Source organism: Gavialis gangeticus, unplaced genomic scaffold, assembly GCF_001723915.1.
Source record: "Gavialis gangeticus isolate Ggan-Ray unplaced genomic scaffold, GavGan_comp1, whole genome shotgun sequence".
NCBI lineage: Eukaryota > Metazoa > Chordata > Crocodylia > Gavialidae > Gavialis > Gavialis gangeticus.
Window position 1 is genome coordinate 26577394 of NW_017729011.1, and position 26557 is coordinate 26603950.

Genomic DNA, 26557 nt, shown 5'->3' on the forward strand with positions numbered 1-26557 from the left:
AACGTGTTTTAGGATATTACCCTACATAGAATCAGTCACACAACAGGACATTCATCAACACTGACCCCCCTCCCACTCAGCTCCATTTCCTAAGGACAGCTTTCTGTACTCCTCTGGGAGAAGAGCCAGACACTCTACAAAGTACACCAAAACCTGCACCACTGCCTGGATGCTTGGCACCCAGATGTGTCATGGAAGTGCTGCAAGACAAAACCCTGAGTGAGAGAGAGAGAGAAAAGGCAATTCAGAGCGGTTTTTTTTCACAATTAGAACTTCAGGTCTGCTTTTTAATAAGGGAGAAGTGAGGGATTTGAGTGCCCTGCAGTACATTAAGCCACAGGCTCGGGTTTTTCAGCTGGGATGCAGCACCTTAGTATGACTAATGAAGGCCACCTCTGCACCTTCTAGTCTGGAGCTTCTGAATGGCTCAGCCTGAGCTCCAGCGAGCATGAACTGATTTAAATGCTGGCAAGTTTTATACTGTGAGCTTTAATTTCCAGAACCACCTTAGTGTAAAGCAGAACAAACAGAAAGCCCTCAAAGAGTGCAACTTCTAGCAAGTCCAGGTGAGCTAATGTGCCCCTGGGGACTCAGGCACTTGTTTGCCCAGGCATCCCAGGGCCTGCCATGCTTTCACAGTGCCCTCTATGGTATCCTAGCAACTGGAACATCTGCCTGTCTGCCATCCACATGAAATCACCCTGGCCACCAGCATCTAAACAGCAAGACCAGGGTAGAAAGTGCATGATACCCACGTGTGGGATACAGTCCTGGAGGCCATTTCCCACTGAAGCCTAGAGAAATCCATGATTGACAAATTGTTTAGTTTTGTGTACTGTTGTGGGTTTTTTTGCACTGAAAAAGCCTACATGGACTAGTTTTACAGACAGCAAATGGCTTCTGGGAAAAGGAAATGTCCAAGTTCAGCAGAACGAGCCCAAGATTTTGATGGAGGATACCCCATCCCTCTGCTCAGGGCAGGAGGCCTGAAATGCCCTCCTCTCACTGCTGTTGCAACTCTTTTAAAGCGCCACAGTTCAGGTCCACTTCCCCAGTCTGCACCAGAGGTGTGGGAACACATGGAAACATGAGGAATCCCTAACAGCTTGGAATTTTGGTAAATCCGCAAGCTTGTTTTGGCAGGTCACAATATTCAAACCTCTCTTCTGGTCACATGAAAAGCTCCTAAGTCAGGCATGGCACAATGCTCTGTCAGCCTCATCTGACAAAAAAGAGTAAGTCCTTGTAATTGTGGAAATTCCCCCTTTGACTCTCCACGGAGGCCTGCAAAGCCTGGCAGGCTGTTCGCATTGCCTGCTCTTAGTCTACCAGGGTGCATTTATCTGCCCATGCATCTGTGATACATGCATCACTATCAGATGTAAGCACAGGCAGCACATTCAGTGACAAGATACGGTGTCCAAACTGGATGATCTAAATATTAAAATGTACAAAATCAGAAAGAAAGCAATACTATCAGTGACATCAGACACACAGAGAGCAACCAGAATAACCCACAGATGACCATCCTGTTTAGGAATACCATCTACCTGAGATTAACTAGTGCACTGATTCCACAGCAGTCTTTAAACTTGTCACGAGAACACTTAGTTCCAAGAGATGACAGGGGAGGACGAACAACGGGAAAGAAGGAGAAAAGAATAAAGAGAAAAGAAGAGTGATATCTGCAGTCTTCCCCTTTCAGAACTAAATGGACTGGTTCCAATTCGGCTCTCACTTATACTAGGACAAATTTTCTCCACTGACTTCAGTGAGTTAGTCTAGAGTCTAAGAGCAGAGTCTAGTCTGCTAGGTCTGCCAGGAGCCCCTACCTGGGAGTTGTTTCAATATGCTACTACTTATATCCTGGAATGGCCCAAAGATCCCATCTAGGATGGCCAGGGTGGATGCTTTGCAAATGCACAGCGAGACACAGCTTCTGCTTAAAGAGCTTATGCTGGCAGTCAGTATAAGAACTTAGTTGGGTATAAGGGCCTGCATTAAGTCAATGTATGAGCCATCTGTGATAGGCCTGGACACGGACTTCACCACTGGTGCAGCAAGATGGTACAGCAGTGCAATCCACGTGTCTGTGGTATCAAACCACCAACTAAATCGTATCACAAAATCAAGTCACTTAAGTAGCCATACTCTGCCTGTCTACAACTCCTTCTACAGGAGAGGGAAGTGATACGTAGGGCCTGCCAAGCCAGCACCAGGAAGAGCCCATGATGAGACTTCCAGCGCAATAAGAGAGGAAAGAATGGGGAGCGGCTCCTGCGCCTGGGACTGCCACCCAGAGCAGAAATCTGTCCTCTGCACCAGCTGCTCCCCCATCACGTGTAGCCCTTGTGTTTCCAGATATCATGCAACAAGGATGTCATACTCTGTGCTAGGTTACCTGCTCCTGCAGCATTGGATCCTCAAAAAGAAGCAAACACATGGGGCCTGATTCTCATTTGCACTCAGGCTCTCTGCTCTGGCAGGGTAAAGCTTGTTTCTCCCTGCATGAGCTGCCAGTTAAAAGGCACCATGAGCACAGGGGAACCTGCTCTTGTACTTGCCATGTTCAAATCACAAAGCAGCATAATGGCATCAACTGCTGACCCCACGGGGCTGCTCTGCCAACAGCTGCCATGGCACTATGAATTCCTGGGCTGGCTTCCAGGCAAGTTATCAGGCTGTGGCCCATGGTGGCTGCATGTGTGCTGCGGCGCAGAGATCAGTGGTGTACTGCACAGCAGTAGGCTGACTGCAGCACAGGGGAAACAGCAGGTAGAAGGCATCCATCACGCAGCACAGCCAACGGCAGAGGAACAGCAAGAGGACGGAGGGAGCCAGGAAGAAGAAGGAAACATACGGAGGAAGCGAAGGAGAGAGAACAAAGACAAAAGGGGAGGAGGGGCAGGGAAGCTCAGGAGAAAGCAGTGAACGGAAAGGAGATGTACAGGACAGTGCGTTAACGTGAATGCATGTGGATCCTCTTAGCCCAGTTTCCTATGCACGAACCAGATCCGCATTCATCCTTCTAAGTGGCTGAGAGGGAGTGCTCCGCATGGCCCGGCTCCTGCCTCCTTCACTGTCAGGCTGGTGCAGCACAAGGCTCCAGCAAACAGAAGGGGGCATTGTGACAGAAGCCTACGCACGCTACATTCACAGACACGTGTAAGAAGGCTTATACACCTGAGAGTCTGGAGCAGAGGCAGGCACTGCAGCCTGAGCACAGCCATGCCGTGCCATGGATCTTCTGTGCCAGACCAGCTGTCACTGAGAGTGTACCCTGCCACATCGTCCCGGGGGTCGAGAACTTGTCTGGAACAGAAGGGTCCAGAGGTTTTCCCCTGCTTGCTAAGGTCCAGCCAGATTGAGCAAGGAGTGCAATGTCACAGCAGCTTAGAAGAGCTCTGCGCCGTGTGTGACATGGCCTGCAGGAGAGGGTAGACTCACTCCAATCCCTGGAATCCTTCAGTCACACTAACCGGTCCCTTCAGCAGCCTCATCAGGGAGTCTGAGACTGAACAGTCTTCAGAGTCCAAGCTAACTTTTTCCCAAGAGTGGTGAGGTACGTCAGGGCAGCGGGGTGCCTTTGCATGGGGCCACAAGTTGGAAGTGTGCCACAGCTGCAGCTGTCAATCCGAGTACACTAAATGCACTGGAAATTAAGCAGGCAGGACCCATTATCAGCCTCTGTTTTGCAGGTGACTCAGCCCACCCTGTTTGTGTTGAAACCAGCTTCCTGGTGCTGGCTTCTATCGATTACACTTGGCCTCCGGAGAAAAGAAAATACAGCAGCTCATCCCATGTTTTGCTTGTTCTTTCTCTGCTCTTTCCAAGTGAGAAGACCTGAACCAGCTCACATTCAGCACGGACTCCTCTTCTGATAAACACTCGTGGACTTTGAAGCTAGCCCAGGCTGGATCACGTTACCAGGGCCAGCGCAGTCCCAGTGGAAGTAAGTCACATTTTATTTACAGATAAAAAAAAATAAAATTGCCTATTATCCCAAGAGTGTCATTTACATTAATTTAGCAACTGCTTTCAAGGAGCTGCAGAGTTTGAAAGATGCTGCCAAACAGTGAGGGCCCATCCTGGATTGAGTTGCTGACAGAATTACAGCTGACACCAAGAGCTGCTTGAAATGACTTGAGGGAAACTGCAGACAATGGGCTGTATTATTAAGCAGAATAAAGGTGAAGTTACAGGGGATACTTGAGACCAAGGAAGAGAGAGCCAGTGAGTCTGCCCCTTGGAACCGAACATCAGCTCTGGCCGTACCAGCAGCCAGCAGGGCTCTCCGAGAAAAAGGGAGGAGAAGCTTACAGCCATTTGCTGAGGCGTCTGCGCTTTCCCCCTCTCTGGGTACTACCCTGGCACTGGGCTTTTATGTCCTCAGACGCAATCACCACATGAACCAGTCTTTTCTGTACAACTTCTTAATAAGAGGCTTCCAACTCAATGAATCTCCTCTACCTGAGCCCTTTCCTCTGTAGGGCTCAGAGATCACGGCTGGACTCTAACTCTGCGCCTCTGCTCTTGGCACAACTCCAACAAGGGCATTTCAGGAAGGCAAATGGTATGGGGCCATCTTGCTGCACTTGTGTGGGCAATGGGCAACAATAAACCCAACTTCCACCAGCGATTCATATGAAACGGCTGACAATTCACACTGTGCCAGCCTGCTCTGCCAGCTGCTGTTTTGAAGACATCATTTTAGTCTGATTGCTTAGGCCACTCCAAGGTTTCCCTTCTCTGGACTTCTTTCAGTCAGCTGCAAGTAACTGAACTAGCACTGAGTCTGCTGCCCCCAACTAACTGTACCATAATTACTACTTCCTACGTACTTCCTAAATTAACCGCAATTAACTGTAAGATCAATTTCACCTTGTAGATAGCTAAGAACCCAATTGGCAAGTGCAACTGGCTAATTAGATGTCTGTTTGGTCAGGATTATTGCCACATGCTGGCCAGCTCAGCAGAGACCTACTTCATGGACACAAGTCTGAGAAGAGTCTCACTAATAGGGATTTCAAGCACTAACCTCCTGACAATCAGACAGTCTTAGCCTAAAGTCTGGAAATCTGAATGATGGCTCCTTGCATTGCTACCCTTTCCTGTCTCCAGAAGAACTCACATTACACAGGGTGCAATAGAGCAATTTTAATAAATATCTGTAAATATAGAAGCAACCGTGCTCAGAGAGCCAGGTTTCCTATGCACATTTTCAGTATGTAATTGATCTTCATTGTAACCTGCATTTTACTGTCAGCAGCCAATCATCAACCCGTCACTAGCCTCACCTAACCACAAAAGCTAATGGCAAGCTGTGAGTATGGCTTGCAACCAGTCTACAGACCTCTCCAGACATTCGGGAGAGAAAATGTGACCAAAAATGAGGCCAAGAGCCATGCAGGAGGGGCTCAGCACCACAGCTGCTTCTGTGGGGATGCAGCATGAAACAACACACACCAGACGTGGGGAGGCTGAGCTGACCACTGAGAAAGGAGAACAGGACTGACCTGTTCACACACCTGCACTGTGTGTCCTGGATGCCTTCAGCAATGCTGGTAGTTCCTATGATAACTGAAGAGATTTTCTCAAGAAAACAGAGGGAGGAAGTCTCCCCATCTGGTAGCACCAGGGAAGGACCACAGCAGAAGAAGGAGCATGGGAATAAGAGCAGAGCAAAACTCACATCTTTCCCAGGTGGTGGCTGTCAATGCCAGGCTTTCAAAGCAAGTCACTCCACCATGTGACACTTCCAACTGGAGCTAAGCAAGTCATGGCATTTCCAATTTGATGGCTAAGCCAGAAAATGGATGTAGTCTGGTTCTAGCCAGGCCAAAGAAACTTTGAAAGGTTCTTTGACAACACTAAAACATCTAATTCCTGAACAACCCAGAACATTTTGTTTGACCTGAAACAGAAGGTTTTGTTTCATTTTTGGGGCTATTTAACCCATTGGTTTAATATTTTTCTTTACATATACATCAACTTCTAAACGAAAAGTGTGCATTAAAATTAAAAATAAAAAGTTTAATTTAAAAACAGTTTCATTTCATCATTTTAAAACACTCAGAATAGTTTTAGGCCCCCTGGAACTTCATTTTCCTTTTCACTGAAAAATGTTACCAACGTCTAGTCCTAACTCAAAATAAGAAACACCAAACACAGACTCAATGCAAGGAACTAATAGGGTGAAGTACTACTGATTTACTTGGTTTGGGTCCTTATTTCAAATTATTTAATGACCTAAATTTGCAAAAATGCAAAGGAGACACCTACAACCATAGATTTCAACTTACAGTCCAAAGAATACCCACGGAGCTATGCAAAACTTAAGAGACACAAGCAGTTCTGAAGACAAGAACCAGTTCACAAGCCAAAGCCATGCGTTGCACTCAGATGCCCACCCCATTTGTGTTTACCTGCCATGCACGCTTGAGAACAGGTTTTTGACTCCCCAGAAAGCTTCTGGAAAGTTAACTCTAGAAGCTAGGTGGAACCACACTTTAAATTCATACCCATGCACAAGCGTTTGAACCAGAATTGCCTGTGCGCTCTCCCAATGAGGGCAGACGTACCATGTCATGTGAGACGTCTGGCCAATCACAACTTTTGCAGGGCAAGCTGAATTCCAAATATGCTGAACCAATTAGTGCAAAAAGTGGAAAAGTATTTCTTGACCCATTCTCAGAAACCACAATTTGCTCATGGATATTTCACAGGAAGAAAATGAGACTGAATTTGTCAAATAAATGATTTGAGGTAAAATATCCTCTGAGGCTTACATATTAGCTAAAGAAATTACACATAAAAATGCAAGGAAAGAAATTAAACTATTTAATTCAGATTCTCATACCAGCATTTAATTGTCATGGGAACACTTTAGAAACGAATCATTTCAGGACATGGCGAATTACCTTTGTAAGACAGGGCTGATGTTGCCTTGACAAATATCAAGTAGAGGTAGTAAAATGTTATCAGTGGTGTTGAATGAATCTCCTGTCTGTAATTAGCTATTAAAGCACTGAAAGTCTTGTGCTGTGTTAGCGAGTGAGGTTTATTGCATTGTGAGTAGGGACAGTGGCTAGGTTTTCCCTCCCCACGCATGCTAGACATAGCGCTCAGCTAGAAGTGTCTGTGCCTAGCCATTTGGAGGGGTTCCACATGAAATTCAGCAAAACTACTCTTCCTTTACTGCCCCTGTGTTGGGGTAGTTTGTGCTCGCCTGAGAAACCCTGCAGGTGTGGCAATGATCTAACTGGCCTCAAGGAGCAGTGTCAGGATTTTCACAATACTTCTTCACTCGCTGCCTTTCATGAGTTCCTGTTTATATCCAAATCACTTTCCTTGTCTGCTGCCGTCTCCCTCTCTGAAGGCACGCTGCTTGCTTATCCCAGGTTTGCTCATGCACCCTGGGCTAGTACAAGTATTGCTCAATTGACAATGCTGCTTAATTTACCTGGGCACCAACACCAACCACCAGCAGCTTGGTCAGAACTGCAACTTATCCATGCAAGTGCATTTTTCCCAGCACTATGGGCAGAAGCAGGTGGCAGTAGCAGGTATTGCTGCCCCAGTACCTATGACTTCCATCTTTATGACTGGCCCAATAAAGTGAATCATCAAAGTCTCAAAGTAGACATGACCCTCCACCCCCCTTTTCTACAAAAGACCACCTGAAAGCGCAAAACAGAGGGTAAGATCAAATTCCAGAGCTGTCAGAGTTGCACAGGAAGCTGGCTGCCTCAGCTGGATTACTGTGTGAGCAGGTCTGTCACTCCAGAGCTGCTTATAATAAACCACAAAAGAAAAAATGTACACTGGAGTTACCTTTGGGGTCCAATTTCCATCCACAAGAGCCAGAATGCTCCGTGTAAAGGCTGCCAACCTCAGCCTATTTCCCATTGCATAGCTCATATGCAGAACAACAGCACAACTGAGGGCAAACAAAGCAAGCTAAAGATGGGCAGCAGGGCACACCCCACCTCTGACCCTGCGTCTGTGAGCGGGTCAGAGCCCGACTCTTTACCATGCTGCTCAAGAGGCTTCTGAAGGAATCCCTTTTCTTTTTTACCACACGTTGACATGGGAAGAGTCTCAGCTGCAGTGATGATCTTGCATTCACATGTGTTCACTCTGGTACCTAGTGTCCCTCTGTTCTTCAGCCAAAGCTTCATGAACACTTCTCCTCATCCTCCTGCTAGTCACAAAGCCCTGCCAGTGTGGCTGGCCTCTGTGGCTTGGCTGATTTGCACTGGGGCATCTGGAAATCAGCACCTGGACTCTGCTGGATGAGAAAGGTGGATGCTAAGCTGTCTCACTCTTTTGTGCCAAGTGTTGCGCTATGGATTAAGCTTCCCTGGCTCCAACCAAAAGGAGCTATACTCAAGGAGCTGGGAAGCAGCAACTCCTCCATGCCTCACTCTCACCAAAACAGCAGCTGCGGTTTCTGTTTCCTGCCCCACCCATGAGTCGCACATAGCAATAGGGGATAGCCTTTCCTGAGGACAACCATCTACCTGCCTCAGCCCCAGTGCCTAACTGGGCCCCGCACCGCCTGGGGCACCAGCACAGCACAGAAATCAGAGGGCACCTATACACAAGCAGTGAGGCTGCTCGGACGGGCTGTAATTACAGGAGCATGGTAATTACTGTGATCCAGCAGACTCCAGTGTCTCATGTATCAGCATCCCCGTACTTAAAAATGGTGGCAGGGGCACTTTAACTAAAGCTTGTTGAACGAGCTTTGGTTAAAGCACTCTTGCTGCCATTTTTAAGCACAGGGATGCTGATATATGGGGTACTCCAAGCACTTTAATTAGAGCAGCTCTCAGAGCCACTCTAATTAAAGCACACACACGCCCAGAGCATGTGTATAAATGCCCAGAGGCATTAGCGCCTTTCTTCCAGCACAACCCCAGCCAGGTGTCTGACTGCAGCAGGGCAAGGATGAGCACCTCTGCTGATACTAAGTGTCATGGTCTGAGCATGGGCCAAGAATGAGTGCCAGGCCCTGAACCATCAGCCCTTGAGGTAGTCTAAATGTGGCTGCACCAGCCGACTGTCCATGAAGCAGCAGTGGGTGAGTTCTCACAGAAGTGATGGCAGGCGTGTCTGGGATCCACCATCACAGCACTGCAGATGGGAAGAGAACAGCAGTGTAAAAATGTTGACTGCAGTTTTTACAACAGCCCCTGAACTGTGATCAGCTGGGCCTAAGAAAGATGCAAATTAGCTTGTGCAAATAACAGAGGAAGATGGCACGTGTGCTCCAGAGGCCACAGAGGCTTGGTCTGATCAGAGTAAAGAGCCAACAGCTTGGATGCTTCGAAAAAAGTCTATGCCATTGGCCTGAGAATCAGGTGGATACCAGCCTCCCTAGCCACGTTTCCAGAACATGCTTGTTTCAACAGGGGAGAAAATAGATCAGTTCCCTTTCTGGTGTCCAAGGAAAGATGAGGAACTTCCAATCAAACTCGGAAGAGGGACCCTGAGTGTTAAAAAAAAAACTTTACCAGCTTCAAAAAAGTTTTGAGCCAGGAGCCAAAATCTTGCCATGTCTTATTTGCTACTGGTTCACTCACTCTAAGGAACAATGTTTTGTGAGCTCAAGTGAGCAGCAGCTAACAGGGTACCCATCAGGAACTGCCCCATACTGGACACAACTGATAAGGGAAAGAGACCGGCTGCAAAGACATGCTTAGCACAGCCAGATCAGACTCATTCCTGCTGCCTAGCAAATGAACCATTGTTATTTCCCGTTTAGATTCAGACCCTGACCTGTCCAAAGGACTCAGAGCATCATGTGCAGCAGGTGCTGAAACACGAGGAGTAATTTCATCATTTCTGGTTCTCAGAAGAACGCTGAGTCAGACCTCACCAAGCAGACCCTGACATGCACTAATTATCTCTTTAAAAGGAACTGGCTGCTGGACCAGATTCAAGAGTAAATTTGTTCTTCAGTTTTGAGTGACAACAACCTTCCTTAATGAAGTGATTTCTCCTTAGGAAGTTCTTGGTTATTAATATCCCATCCCTGTTTGCAGCCACATACAGAAGCAGATGGCAGACCTGGGATTTAACAGCTTAGGGCATGGAATTATCATGGCAGAGCTGCGGTGGGATCCAGGACTGGAAGAGCACAGTGTGCTGCAGATCAAGGCTGAGGTACGTTGGATAAGCCAGGCAAGAAAGAAAGTGCCACTTGGGTCCTTTGTGTCTCTTTGACAATTAGATTTGTCACTTGCTTTTTGCAGAATCCTCCCAAAACAGGTTCCCAGATACTCACTGAATACCTGGGCTCCCTTCTTCCTGAGCTGAGGAAGGATGGGGAGCATCCCAGCCCAGTGTTTGTTCCATGGATGGAGATTCCACAATTGCTCTAGGTGCCTGTTCCAGTGTTTGGCCACCCTCATAGTCTGACAGTTCCTCCTAATCTCCAACCTCAACTTCACTTGCTGAAGCCTGAGGCCATTGCTTCTAGCCCTGTCTCCTGTAGCCACAGAGAAAAACCCTCCCTTTAATCACCCTTCAGGTATTTGAAGACTGTTATCAAATCCCTTCAGTCTTCTCTTCTCCAGACTAAATAACACTAGATCTTTGAGCTTTTCCTCATAACTCTTGCTTCCCAGGTCCCTATTCATTTTTACTGCTGTCCACTGGACTCTTTTCAGAAAGTCCACATCCTCCTTGAAGTGTGGAGCCCAAACCTGAACACAGTCTCCAGGGGAAGTCTCACCGGTGCCAAGCAGCATGGCAGAATCATTTCCCTTGATCTGCAAGTGACACTTCTGTTAACACAACAGGATGCTGTTGGGTTGTTTTGGAACAAGAGCACACTATTGGCTCATATTCATCTTATGGTCCACTGTAACCCACAGGTTCTTCTCTGCAGTACTGCTGCCTTGCCAGGCATTTGCCAGTCTGTATTTGTGCATGCAAGTATTTTGTCCCAAGTGCAGGACTTTTCATTTGTCCTTGCTGAATCTCACCTGACTGATTGTGGACCATTTCCTTCAGTCTATCCAGGTCATTCTGAATCCAGGCCCTACCCTTCAGAGTATCTGCAATGCCATCCAACTTGGTTTCATCTGCAAAATAAGGGGGCACTCAATCCCACTGTCCCATCATTTAATAAAGATATTAAAACCAGTCCAAATACAGACCCCTGAGGTACCCCACTCAATACCTCCTCCCAGCTAGACATTGAACCATTGATGACTACTTGTTGAGTACAATGATCCAACCAATCGCGTATCCTGCTTTCAATACTTGCATCTAGTCTGTATTTCCTTATTGTTAATGAGAATATCATGGGACACTGTCAGAAACTTTGCTACAATCAAGGTATATCACATCCACTGCTCTTCCCCCAGTCCACAGAGCCTGTCACCTTATCATGAAAGGAATTCAGATTGGTCAGGCATGACTTGCTCCTGGTTAATCCATGCTGGCTGTTCCTGATACCTGTCTCCTCTAGGTGACTCACAATAAATTCCCTGAGGACCTGCTCCACGATCTTCCCAAGCATTTTGTTTTCTCTGCAATCGCATTTCAGCACTAACAACTGACGCATATTAATCCCTCTGCAAATCACAACCTCTTGACTCCAATTCCTCCACATGCTCATGTCCCTTCTCCTTCTCTTGTCTCTTCCATTTGCTGGCTTCAGCCCTCTCAGGTTCTCATGTGCCCGGACTTCCCCCCCCACCCGTTAGCAATGGGAGATCATTCCTCACGTACTTTATTCACTGTTATTTTGACATTCTTAAGTTAAAACAAGATCGCTTTGCACTTGGGCCAGCACAGCAACATCTCTCTTTGATCCCAAGGTCACTGCGGCAGCTCCTGCTGAGCTGCCTCACAGTTTGTGTTCTGTAGCAATGTTGGGGGTGTATTGAAGTAGGACTTTGATTCCAAGCAGTCCTCAGTGCAGATGGGACATCTGCAGAAACAGTGGACACAGCTTTAAAGCGAAAAACCCTGTAGGCACCTGGAGAGCGACTTACCCTTTTGAGGGGAGGGAAAGAGCCTTGCTTCTCTGCAGAAAATCCAAGACCAAACACAAACGATTTGCTTTGTTTAAAACCCGCAAGCCCGATGTTTCAGTGCTGTGTCCACTGGGAAGACTAGGGCAATGGCAATAAGCGTGAAGCTGGATGCACAATGCCAGCACTGCAGAACTGCTGGTGATACTGAACCATTTGTACTCCCATTCCATCTCTGGAAATGTTAACTGACAATGGCATGGTGGGTCACATCATACAATGCATAAGCTCCCCCAGGACAGGAGACTGCAGCTCTGCAGAGATGTAGAGCACCACTGGCCGGATCAGCAGGACTCGGAAACTCAGAATTCTTCAGCAATGCAAAAGCACAACAGAATAAACTCGACTGGCCTAAGCCACGTGGCTCCTCCAGACTCCTGAAGAACTACACTGGGGAAAACTGGAAACAAATAATTCCCTTTCCTTTGTTTCTTGTTGAACCATTATTGGTGCTTACAACAATGCAGTGCCAGCCCAACTCCTACCTCCTCCAGCCTACAGTGATGTCAGAATAATCCTGCTCTCCAGGTATCATAACCTTTCCCAAGGCAACAAATTGCAATGCCATGAACACAAGTGCAAGAAGAAACAAGGTTTGGGATAGTAAAAGGCCTGTAGGAAAACACTGTAGCACCCACAGCATGAGCAAAGAGAGGCAGAAAATACTGGCCAAGTCCAGAGACTTGGGGCTTCCTCCTCCCACTGTATAGGCAGCTTCCTCACAAGGTGCTTTTGGCATACGGCTGCATCCTGGCGCTGCCTGATTGACTCCTGCAAAGCCACCAGCAATGGTTGCCAGTTCTTCAAACTCTCGATTTTCATGTTTGCACTGAAATGTTGAGGGGGAGAGAAGCCTCTACTGTTTATTATAAAACAGGCAAAGGCGACCAAAGTGCAGGATTCGCTGTGCTGCCCCACAGACCCTCCTCCATCCTTGTCCTGGGGGAGTTGGGCTCTTCAGTAAGATGAGAAGACATTTTACTCCCTGTGTTTATTTTTCTAAAATTATTTAACCAGGCCAACCTGCTGAGATCAATCTCTCATTTACAGAGGCAACTTATCTATTCAATCCCTAGGTCTTATTTAAGTGAGCAGGGCTGGCCACTGCAAATCTATGCTGCTTTTGTGATGTCGACTACCCCCTACCACACTAGCAGAAAACCTTCCAAATTCAGTACACATGTTTTGGCATGCCATCTGATCTAAATTAGAGCAGGCCTGCGCTGGTTCCTCTGGTCAACACTGGATTCCAGCTGTGGTAAGCCACTAACACCATTACACCTAGTTTCTAATTTGAATCTATTTTACATTTTGATAAATTATGTCTGAACTTTAAAAATTTCCACTGAAGATGGATTTCTTCCCATCTCATCAGGCAAACCTGCCCCAGTGGTACAATCTGGCTCTGATGATCCAAGATTTGCTCTAATGTCCCAAAAGGTAGGTGGTGGTAAAGATGCGAGAATGGGGGAGAAGATGAGGAGATACGTGCAGCCCCCTCTTCCTCCCTCGCCCCCACCCCATGTCTGGTATCCCAGAGGGAGAAGCAGGGCTGGGCCTCCTTAGTCTGAACGGACTGAACAGAAAGCCGTCTCCCTGGTCCCCTGCAATGCGCAGAATGGATGGCAGCGTGACTCCATTCTTTCGCTTGAGCCAGCTGTGCAGTCCGCATCGACACACTCACCAGTAAAGCACAGCCTCTCTGAAAACTTTTGTCAAAAAGTTGTTTGTAGAAAAAAAGAGACATTTTGATGCAGCAGACTTCTTCAGTGAAACCCTTTCACACCTAATGAAAAATCCCAGAGAAAAAATAATTTCCAATGATTTTTTTTTCCTTCAGAAACTTGTTCACTTTGGGACTTATGATACAGCACTAACAAAACGTGTCATGGCATAAACTGACTGCAACACTGACTTCAGACCGTGATCCCACAAACCCACTGTACGTACTAGGGGATATACACGTGCTAGCCCAGGGAAGGCCTCAACCCAGGCCAAAGTGAGAAACAGGGAGCTTGATTAACATGCAAGCTCCCAAAACTGCTCCCATGGCCATGCAGGCTGAGCTCCGGGCTCTGTTTAGTCAGGGTTAGTGTTTCACAGGGGAGGAGAAAGTGTTACTGTAAAAAACTCCCTATCACTGACCTTCCCTCTCCACCCAGCATACAATAGCTGATAAAGGGCCCCCTGGCCCAGATTAGTTTCTCTTTGAATAGCTCAGCCAGCTGCCTCCAGTATCAGATCAAATTAAGATGGAAAGAGTCTATACAAGACCAGCTTCTCCCTGGTGTCGTCAAAGCTCCAATGAAGCAGAAAGGCCAAAAAGTGAGGAGTACCCTAAAAAGAAGACGCTGTAGAAATAAACATCTTCACATCTATGGACAATTCCACCAACCACCTTCAAACATGTCTAGCAGCCACATAACTGTATCCAAAGGGACAGCTAGGTTCAGTGAAGGATGAGAACAGACTGCAGGGGACCCCAAGCCTGATGGTAACTGTATGATCCTTATTTAAACATAGCTTGTTTTTCTTTCTGGTGTCCTGGTGCAGTAGAAATCTGTTATCCCAGATGAGGGAAAGACCTCCATTGAGTTGACTCCCTCCCTATCTGTAGTGCTGCACTTTCCTGTGGTTCAGAAGCTGGTCTGGGGCTGAACGACTACTGCAAGCAACCTTGCCTGTGCGGCAACACAGACTGCCTGACCCACTCCTCCCCGTCGCCTCTGGAGTCAGAGGGAAGTCAAACCCCCGCTGTACTGAGTCCTGGTAACAGTATGATCAAACCACACTCTGCCAGGCCGCCTAGGGCCTGTGCTGTAGCCCCAGAAAACGTCCCTGTCCAGTCACTGATGAAGTAACACACGCCTCGTGGTGGTGGAAGAGTTTCAAGAAATAGTGACTAGGGCTTTTGTCTGAATTATTTTTTAAAAACATGTTTGACACAGCCTGAAAGTTCATCTCCAGAGATGACATGCAGGAGAGGAAGCAGGTGCCAGCCATGTCCTCAAAGACCACCTCTGCACTAACCCAGGAACGAGGCTGCAGCCTCACCGGGCTCCGGGCTGCCGAGGCACGTGACAGCAGCTTGGCAGGAGGCAGACGTAGCCATTTCATTGTGGCAAGGGCTGAGGCAGGGTTTCCAGGTGCCCCTGAAATGGAAAGAGCCAAGGGGATCCAAAAGGAGCAAGTTCATTTTATAGTCCTGTGGAACTTGTTAAAATTCTTTTCAGGCTCCAAAGCAAGAGGCAGCAGCAACTGCACAGAAGAGACACAGAGATCCATATTCAAAGAAACGGGGTTATTTGCTCCTCGCATATTTTATCTTTAGCACACATTCACAATGACGGATAAGAAACAGAACTGTATTCAAGGCTGATGCTTAGAACGATCACAGCTTTGCCGACCCACAGGCAGCGCTTCATCTGGCAAAATTCTTACAGCACGTTATTTAAATCCAGACTTGAAGCCCAAAGAAAAAAGAAACCATTTAACAAATCAAACGGGCTGTACCTTTAAAACGTTCAGAAAAAGTGACATGACCTGTATGCATGTCCTGGAGGTCGCTGTGTCTAGCATGGAAAAGTAACTGGTGCTTGCAGGCACGTAAACTAAAGGCTGCATGCCAGGGAGGCTCTGGAGGGGGGCAGAAGGGAACGTCCTCCATCTGCAGCGCAGCCACCCAACACATTGTCAGGTTAGAGGGATGTGATCTCCGCCCTTTTCTAAAAATATTATCTGTACTGACCACTGATGCAGGCAAGGTGCCAAAGGTATTAGCCGAACGGTTTGATTGGGCACAGGCGGGTCCTACAGTGCTGAAACGGAAGAGTTGTACAACCTGGCTGTGAAGTAGTATGTCTGTAATCATGTCCCAGTCTCAGCAGCGCTGCACTGACAGAAGCATGCCATGTTTGCTAATGGCAATAGACATGCTTTCCAGTCCGTTCCAAAGGCCTGGCTTTAAAGTAACAAATATCTGTCAACTTGGTCCAGTCAGATTAAAGATCACTGGAAAAATTAGATACCATCATTTCCATTGTGGGTTTCAGTTCACTGGCCTAAGGGCACCTGAAACAGTGACTGGTTTCATGATCCGAGCACTGACAGGCTTCAGCTGCCTGAGATAAAGACCGAGAGCCCTGTGCAGCAGGGCTCTGCTGCCTGGGAAGCTGTCCAGGTTGCTCCACAACTTTCTGACACCCCTGCCCTGAGAGTCTCCCCTCTGAATGCTCTGCCTCTGCCTGGGGGTCTGGGCTCCCCCTTGTACAGACACTTCCTCTTCAAATTGTTTCCTACTGATATGCCCCCTTAAACCAGTATACTTGGGGGCAGCCAACCACAAACTAAGACACACCCTAGGCCATGGGTCAACAATGGCTTTGGGTAGGGTGCCAAAAACACCTGCAACCTCGACTTGTAAGATGTTGGTGTGCCAGGAGCGGATGGCAGGGGAGCCACGAGGGGCCTCATCCTAGTTGTAGCAGCGCAGCCCTGGCTCCTTCCCCACCATCCACCCCAAGGAACAAGTGCCAAGCAAAATGCCTTCACATGCCACACTCTGGCACCCATGCTGGGGGTTGCCTACCCCTGGCTGTGGCCATCCAAGAGGCCTGCTCCCACCTCTAGGGCTCAGTCCCAGCCCCAGAGACACTTACTTGGGTGAGATCACAGCAGGGCCCAGGTCCAGAGCCAGGGCAGGCATTTGGCGGCCAATGTACTAACCTTCTTCTCTGACATGTTCCTGCAAGACAATGCTGAATGTGTACCATGCCCACTGGCAAGAGAAAAAGCAATGAGTAAGAAGTGTGGAGGGAACGAGTGTCTAACCCATCCATCACTGTGACTGATCCACTGCCTTCCTTTATACCTCTTTGCTGCTTTTTCATGATACAGCCAGTCAGTGAAATTCTGTAAGACACACGAACCAAGCCGCTGCTGCTAATTATGTACCTTTGTATCCACTGAACAATACTTGTTATCAGGCCACAGTGCTACAACACAGCCCTGGCCTCAGGGCTTTTCTGGTCCAGGTAAAAATGCCCAGAGAAATAATGGCAGCGCTACAAAAGATTCAGAAGTCCAGCTAAGCATCTGAGCAGCCAGACCTTTCTCCCATGGCAAGGGCTCTGGAAATGAAGCTACAGATGCTGCATGGTCAGGGGCCTTTATTATGAGACTTCCATCATTTTCTCCCTTCAGACTGGACAGGGTTCCATGGAGCAGCCTCCCTTCTGGTATTTGGGTATTTTAGCTTCTCTGAAAGTAATCAGGTGGCTTGGGAGCCTCAGGGACTTATTTTAGACAAATAGGTTTCATTGTCCCCGATCCAAGAGCAGTGCAAGCAGCAGGGCATTCCCATGGCTCTTCTGTGAACCTTCTCTAACTTATCCTTCGCATATTCCGGTGCCCAGAACTTATCACTGCACCCCTCAGTGTGGGCTCAGTATGTAGGTGGAAAGGGGCTGCCACCCACTCCCAAGCTCCATGATGGCCTGCCTGCAAAGGCTGCCCTACTTTGCAAACTCTTGGCTCCTTTGTCAGACATTGTCTCTTGGTGGTGTCTCTAGGCCCTGACAGTCAGGTACAAATGCAAGGAAGCATTTGTGTTCATGTGCTTCACCTGTTAAAGATCAGAGTGGATGCGACTGGACTGGGAGTTACAGCCCAGCTTTGCCTGAGACAGCCATGTTTGCTCCTGCCCAGCCCAATCCAAATGCCTCTGGCTTCCTCACTCCCTTGAACACCACTGTGGAAAGCACTCCATAGCGATGCTCTGTGCCATTAGGCAGGAGACGGCCTTGCCCTTCCTTTGGGGACGTCAGCTACAAAACCGATGCACAGGCTGCTAAATCCATCAACAGCAGTGAACTATATACAAGTGTAGGCACTGCCAGTTCAGCTAGATGACCCTCCCCATCCATCTACTCAGCAGAGTCATATAGGAACTCCATAGCCAGCTGCCTTGGGCCTGCAGGTGATTGGATCTCTTTTTCAAAATTAAAAATGACAATCATCCTGCCTTCCCCCAACAAACACTGCAGCTTTATTCTGAGCAAAAGGGAGAGACAGAAGCGACTTCCCTGCACAATGCAACCAGAAGAACTGAAGAAAACATCACTTAGGAACCAGCTCCCTGTTTCTGCACTTGGAAAACAAGACCAGGAGGGGTGGTGAGTCAAGCAGGGAAGGGGACATGTGCAACTGCTGATGTTGAGATGGGACTCCCAGTGTTATCCAGGAAGGAAGAATATGAATTAGTGGTAAAAAGCCCAAGAAATTGATGGAAGCAGCATAAGAAGCCAGGATATCAGAGTAAGTCCGAGGTTCTGATGTCCATAACTGAAAGAGGGAAAAAGAGATAAGACATGAACATGTATTCGAATTTAGAAGTGTGACTACATGGATCACATTTGCAACCACAAAATACTGGTTGCTGAATGTTTCATTTGAAGAATGTGGTAAATTATTCACATCCATTGTCAAGAACTCTGCAGCCATTAGCTAACACTTCCCACCTTGCTGATGTGGGTATGAGTCACAATCCCCAGCTAAGTAGGTAGGGAGGTGGCAACAGGTGAGGCTACAGACTTTTCTAACTTGTGGAGGGCCAGCACTAGAATTCAAGAAGTAGTAGTGTTCAGACTTTTCCTTAGGGCACACACACCCCTCTCTATTGCCGTGTGCCCAAAGAGCAGAAAAACAGGCTGGCTCATTTAAAGCCCTATACCTCACTTAGCTAATTGGACAAGGCTGTCAAGATGCTGGGATAAATAACAACCACCAAGCTAGGCTTGCATTTCATCCAGATTAGATACCCATGATAATCCAGTCCAACACAGTCCTCAAAACTGCTCAAAACCTAACCCAAAATCCTAATTTCATACTGCCAAGTTTGTTTTTGTTTTGGCTGCTTCTCACAGTTAAGCCAGGAACATTTGATTTCCCCAAATCCTGCGTTGCTGCAGCCAACATTCTTTTGAAAGAGCCAGCCATTCAGGTGCCTGGGTGGAATGAGGGATTAAGGGAGTGCCCGCAGAGTCTGCAGGCCTGACTGCGATTCCACCACCGATCACCAGAAAAGGTTCAGGATTTGGCTCAGCTGCCTGCAAACCATTTGAGCCTCAGGATGAAGCTCCTGTCCGGTGTGTAAACTGCATGCAAGCAAGGTGAGGGCCTGTGGAATAACATGCATGTGCTCTAACCCAAGGGTACAGGGCTGTGCAGGGGCAAAATGAAAGTCATTCCTTAAGGATACGTGAAGGGATACGGTCCTTTAATGTGTGGAATTCCCACCCGCAGGAGGTCAGCAAGGCAAGTCATTTAATAGGATTTAAAAGACATCAGGCCAAATTGGTGATCTATAATAATGCACGGAGTTATACAAGTTAAGACACAGATGCAGAAGGAGCCATGCTTCAGGGTGTAAAATGATGCTTGTGGGGTCAGACAGGCATTCTCCCCCAGTCATCGGCTCTCTGCAACTGGCTGCATCTGCCCGGGAAGGTGGGCGCCAGTCTTCTGTGACACGGCAGACACAGGGGGCATGAACACCAAACCTGAGGCACCAACCTGCCCCGGCAAGTCCTGTGTGGCGAACTGTGGGTGGCATAGGCTCCCCCGGGCCTGGCAGGCAGGGCACAGACAGAGCCCAGAGGCGGAAGAGGTCTCTGTCTAATGAGCACTTCAGAAAAGGAACTGCCAAAGCTTAGTTTCACTCTTGATAATGATTTCCTTTCCTCTCTTGGTCTGCCTTCTGAAAATTAAGCCAGTAAAATGTGTGTGGAAAAGTTTGTTAGTGTTGTTGTTATTTAATAAAAAGCAGGGGCACCACCTAATGGTGAGTCACAACTTCTGGATTTTCTTGTCACTCCCAGGATATGCATGCTGCAGCCAGAATACAGGTAGCAAAGGGGATTATATTTGGCCTGTAATTGTGGGCACACAAGGTCAAACTGTAGATTATTAATTCAAAGCACTGGAAAATCTGATCAGATTACATTGAAAACTACAGCCTATTATCTCACATTACCCCCGTGAACAGGGGACACATTCACACACGTGCATGTGCATGTGTGCATGTGCACATGCACACACACAACTGACATCTAAAAAGGAAATGAAGTGAGCTTTTTATGCCAAACTTTTGTTAAGTTAAACTTCCAGTTTTCAGAAGCCAGGTTATTTCACTGAAGGAAAAAAAGCCCCGAATGCAGTCCAGGATCTGTAGGGACATTCCCAAGTCTTCCTCCTAAGAAGTATTTCAGCTGGGAACTTGCAAAATGGACAGATGCAGGTGCTTTGATACGTCACATTAAAATTAAACACTCACTTTGAAGTTCTGTGTAAATTGTTTTTGGGCACAGGCTGTTCAATGTAGCCCATGGAGTTTGCTTTCTGATGGCAAAGCACAAGGAAACAGAAAAAAAGAAAAGTTAAAGGAGAACTTGCCACACAGGTAAAATCAGTGTGCTGTCCTCTTTCTCTAAGCACATAAAATCAAAGTGCCCAGTTCTGAGGCCAGTAGAGAATCAGTCACCAGCCTGGTGATCTCTAAAGCTATAGAGACTGCATAGGAATGGGGCTTTTTGGATCTTCAGCATGTTTGGGATGGCTGATTGCTGTTCAAAACAAGGTGAAAGCAACCACTATCTGAGCATTTCTCAAGCTGATAAATATAGCAAAGGAAATGCTGTGACAGCTCCTCAGCTTTGTATCTTTGTGTATGCTCAAGATGTGGTGACCAGCAGCACGCAGGTAAAACAAGTGCCACAGAAAGCTCTCAGAGCCAACCTGGACTCCCCAGCAGTGCAGTCCTGGCCCCAAGATCCGCTCTGACCACTCCATGCAAAAGGCGCAGCTTCACCAGTGTTATACACTGCTGGTGCAAATAAACCAATCTGAATGAATAAACAGGTGGTAGCACTGCAGACTGCACAGCTGGTACAACTGCATTTCCAAGGAAGACTGGCAGACCACGCAGCTTCGTCCCAGCTGGGGGCCAGCAGCTCCCATTGTCAAGGCTAGTTAGAGTTGTGTGTCACTCCTGTGGAAAGGTACAAAGCACATCTCATGTTGCTGTTCACCCTCGTCATTAGCAATGACATTGCTCCTTGGACTGCAAAGTCTGCAGCTGGTGCCACAAGTGAATCATGGGAAAGCAAGGACAGCAGCTTTAGTGGAGGAAGAACCCATAATGTACTCAAACCAGCTCCAAAAAATTAACATAAAATGAAAACTAAACACTGCCCTCCTAGATCACACCGCCCATTTCAGTTAATTCAATAGTTATTTTAATGACAGGTTCAAAGTCAAGAAAATGATTGGGTGTTGGAAAACCCTGTTTTCCTCTTCCAGTCTATTGATTAAATTTATCTGCAAGAGCACAAGATCATTTAGTTTGAAAATCTCGGAAGGCCCAAACATAAGGCAATGGGTTTTAATCTGAAGTTGTTTACCTGTCATTTAATCTCAGAAAAACCCTCCTAACCATGAGCACAACAGGACAACAGAGCAAGCCAACCAGCATTCTTGTGAGATTTGCTTCATGGGATGCTTTCAAGGAGAGGCAGCATAGGCACGTATTTGGGAGGGTTTAGGACCAGTGAATCCTGCATTTGTGCAAGGGGCTGGATTAGCTGACCTCTGGATTCCCTTCCAGCTCCATAATCCTATGGTGACTGGAAGCAATTGGTTCCATTCACTAATTACAGTTCAACAACTAGTGTCACTTTGTTTAATAAATCAAAAGCTCTAAATGAAAAACCTGTTTTGATAATCTTACCTTATTTCCTATGTACCCATCAGATATAATGTCATTTTATTTCACAAATAAAAACATTTTCCCAAAGCTGTCATTCTGCAATTTTTAGTTCAAATCCATATTCAAATGCAATGTAAGGATATATTTACTTGCAAAGCAAAATGTTTTAATGGTTACCAACCAATGAGAAATCAATCTTTCCTTAGCAAAATAATTTATAAAGCAGAAATGTGGAATCAGGTCAAAATGGATTCTGTAAATCCTGGTTCTCTGCTTGTTAATTTGAATCATTATTAAAATCGGTAATTTACCTCTTTTTCATTTAAATCAGTCCAGCCTGGTACACAGGTTGTTCTGTCAAATAACACCCCAGTGCAGCAACCAGGCTGCAGTAAAAACAGGGAAGGGAGGGAAGGCAGGGACACAGAGGTGCCCCTGTGATGCCAACATGGGCTTTACAAGGGTCAGCTGTCCAGTGGAGCTGGAGTCTGAGTGCCCTTGTGCACACTACGTCACCTGGGGATGCTTTGTGCATTCTGGGAGATTTTAGTACCCACAAACAGTAATCGATAAGCTGTCCCAACACCTTGTGAGATAAGAGGGACAATAAGTTTGTTTTCACCAGTTCCCAGAGAATGAATGCAGAGAGGATTCAAGGCCCCACAGAGTCAAAATATCAGGGCCAGGATGAGAATGCAGAAGTCTCTTTGCAGCCCAGTGCCCAGCCCACTAGGGCAGCCTGCTCCTCATACTGTAAGCTGGTCCCTCCTGGTACCCAGCAGGCAGGCAATGGACTTGGGGGTTCTGGCTCAGAGACAGTTTGGGCATTCCTGCCCCCACAACCACCAGCTAACCTGCAGACCTTTCAGAAACTTGAAAGGTAGGCATTCACAGATCTAAAACTGCACTGGCAGCTAGGTGTCAACATGCAACCCGCGGCAAGCAGAAGGGCGAGCAAGGCCTGATACAGTCCTGGTCACCCTCTGACTGCTTCACCTGTCCCTACTGGCCTGGCTCTACCCCTTCAGCCGCCAGCCCCGGAGCTGCCACCATGACATGAGGCTCATTGTGGGGCAGCTCTGGCATGGGGCATGTGGTAGGGGATGGGACCACCGCTGCATGCTCCAGGGCAGCAGTGGAGCTGCTGCCCCCACGTGCTCCAGGTCTGGGCTAGAGTTGCAGCTGCCACTGCTGCTGCGTGCTCAGAGTCAGAGCCAGGGCTGCTGCTGCTGCTTTCTCATGCCCCAGGTTGGATGCAGCTCACAAGCAGCCCCATCGTCTAGATCCAGCCAGGGCCACAAAGTCAGCTTAACACCCCTTGATTAAACAATCACAGTAAGACAGACCAGACAATTGTGCAAGTTCTTGTCAAAGCATGGGGGAAAACGCACACAGCCAAATACACAGAGATTCCTGTGAACCAGGTCTGACCACTGTATATCAGATTCAGCATTTGGGATACACAGACAATGCATGCCTGTTACATTTCCATAAAATAACAAATCAAAATTTGAACTTTACAGGAAGAATGGCCACCATTCAAAGGGCCTATCACAAACAGCCAGGAGCTGACACAGACCTGTGCTCCACTCGACACTCTTCAGGGTTTGTTTCATTTCGACTGCATGAAAGAAAGAGAAATCCCTTTTCCTTGAGCAGAGCAGTGTCTGCTGGAACATCCCATGGTGTAGGCAGCATCTTTTGCATTAGCGGTAGAGGACATCGCAGGTTCAAGCCTAGGTTCTGTAAACATTGTGGAGACTGAGTGAACTAGACAGAGAAACAAAGCACACATTCCCTAAGGAGGACACTTTGAGTTTATGAATAAAGGCTGCTTTATAAAACAATTCTGCATATGGCCTGCTCAGGAAAGATGTGTCACATTCTGCATGCGTCTGACTCCGGGAGGCTAGGACTCAGTCTCACCACCTTTCCCCGCTAGGATTTGCTGTAGCTTATTTGCATCTTTAACAACCAGTTTTGTTTTTATTCTTTTCATCAATGGACTCCCAGTTCCCTGCTGATTGTTACGTGTTCCCTGTCACTGAGAAGGGTGTCACATATGCACCCTACTGGTAAGAAGAGCGTTCTTGGAACGTGCCAACAGGGATAAGAGCACTGCGTGTGTACCGAGCTGGCAAGAAGAACATTACCAGCATACTCAGCTGCTGAGAGAGACCTCACCAGTTGGAAGATGGAACAATACCAGAAATTACACGCCCTTGGAACAAGGGCCCTTGGACTTCCGTGAACTGCACTGCCCATTTTCCCAGCACTGTATAAACATCAGCTAATTCTACCTGGCACAAAGAATCAAAAACTCAAGAGCGAGGTAAACTCCCTTCTGAAGTGATAGAGAAGGACACCATGCAGTTACTGTTTCCAGCAGGTGTAATGTACACAAAGGCTCTGCCTGATGCAGTATTTAGATGCGACGGGTACAGACAGCTGTGACTCTCTTAAGGAGTTAAGCCAACTCCATGCCAGAGTACCAGTCTGCTTTTGTTTTATGTCATCAAGGCCTCCAGATCCTCTCCCTTTGCTTTCTGCCCTCTCCCTTCCGCTAGCACATAGTGCAGAGATCTTGTGTTCTGTGCTACGACACGCAATTCCAAATTACTACTTTTGTACACCTTAAACGCTGGTGGCTGTTTCTGAAGCAGTATGAAATGAAGTACAACCACAAGAGAGAAAGTTACCAGTACCAAGTGGAGTTTGCCCCCATGTAGAAAGCCAGACCAAAGCCTTGGACACCCTCTGTGAATTTCTGAGGCTTCAAGGGGTGTTTTTAAGTCTTGCAAATTAAGTGGTGTTGGCTCTCAGTACAGGTCAACTGTCCTTTTAGAGCCCTGGCCTGAAACATTAGGAGACCCAAAGCATGGGTTCAGACTATCCCTGACACAAGAGAGAGCAAACCAAATGCAAATCATTGTCTTTCCTCAGCCCTTCCTAGAAGCTAGGTGAAAAGAGCTACAAGCTTTAGGTGTACTGATGTAGTGATGAGACCCCAGAAAAGACCCATTCAGCGGGCATTCATTCAAACCCCAAAGTACCAAAATATGACTTGTAACATACAGGGAAAGGAAATAACTCCCAGTATTTGTCAAAGAGTCATAAATATCTATATAAAGTATCTCCCAAGGGACTCAGAATTAGGGATTTACAGCATGTAGAATCATGCTGATGCTATTAGGGTCTTCAACGTTGTCATTTTTGTGCTTACATTGCACTGGTTAGTGTACAGAACCCCAGCATAACATGATTAATGGTCTGTAGAAACCATAGCTTTAGAAGAAAAATTGCAGTGGTTTGTGTCTGCAAGCAATGTCATGAGTTCTGTAATCCTGGTGCCATCAATTAAGACTGGTTTAGCATTGCAGAAATCTGTGTTCCATCATCTTCCTCCATGCACCGGTTGTCCCTGAAAACTGGGTTGCAGTGCAATTCTCAAAAAGTGCTGAAGCCCCTTTCCACAAGTAGCTTACTGGATCGTGCCCATTTAAGCCAGGTGCTGTATAATGACAGCCAGTTTCTGTCCCAAAGAGCTGCAAACAAAGCAGGTATCCAAACCCAGGCAAATGCCTCAACCTCTTTGTGTCTGGAAATCAGGCTGGGAAATAGCTTGGGATCAGATCCTTACAGAAATTTTCTAACACCTCTTGTTCTTGCACACCTAGCCAAATTGGTCCAGACAGCTTTTCACAAGGAACCTCAGCTGCCTCTGCATTTCACTGTTACCAATTTTGTTAGGTGACCAGCACACTCTCTGTGTCATCACACAGCAGTGCAAGGAAACAAAGCAACTAACTAAGGGCAATGAAGTGCATCTCACTGCCTCTCTGGGGGACCAGCACAGGAGTGGAATTAAGAGTGCCTAGCTGCATCTCTCTCACTCCCAGAGAGGGTGACTTCTCCGGGTCACGGCTGGATCATTAGCAGGGCAAATGGGGAAGTTCACACAGTAGCTGCCTGACACCGTCTGCCCTGTAAATAGAAAGGAGTCTGTCTCTGGCACTTCCAGCCCCTTCACCTTCATGGAAGGGCTAACTTGTAAGACCCTGTGCAACACAGATCAAAGAAGTCAGCCTTGGGGCCTCCCCATTTCTCCTTACTATCAGCAGAGTTAGCAATCTCCCTTGCTCTAGACCAGTGGTCTCCGAAGTGGGGTACGCGAGACGATCCCAGGGGGTGCACGAAGAAAATATTAGAACTTGTATTTTTATTTAGTTTTTATCTAAAAAAATAAGAAAGAAATTAAGCTTTACTAATATTTAATACACAGATTGACACTGGTGCCCTCACTCAGTCCATATGTTGGATGGTCACGTGTGGTACGTGAGGTATCCTGAGGGAAGAAGCGTTCGCTCACTTTCAGTGTATTGTGACATATTGCAGTTTACGTGTGCCCGGTTAAGTGGATTTACAGATTATATTATCTAGTTTTAACTAAACTAACCCTCACAAAATGGACGAGTGGCTTAAAAAGATTCCTGCAAAGAAACCGTGGATTGAAGATAATACTAATAATGCGAGCACAAACGAACAACAAGAAAATGGCAGAGCTGACACTTCTACTCCTAGTACGAGCTCTTCGTCAGCCGCGTTGTGAGGTAAAAACAATGATGATTTAATTTCTATTTTTTGTGTATGTTTTATAAAGTACATAATATATTAGTGCGGTAGTACATGTATATAATTTATAAATAAATAAATATACATATATTGGGGGTGCGTGCTCAAAAAT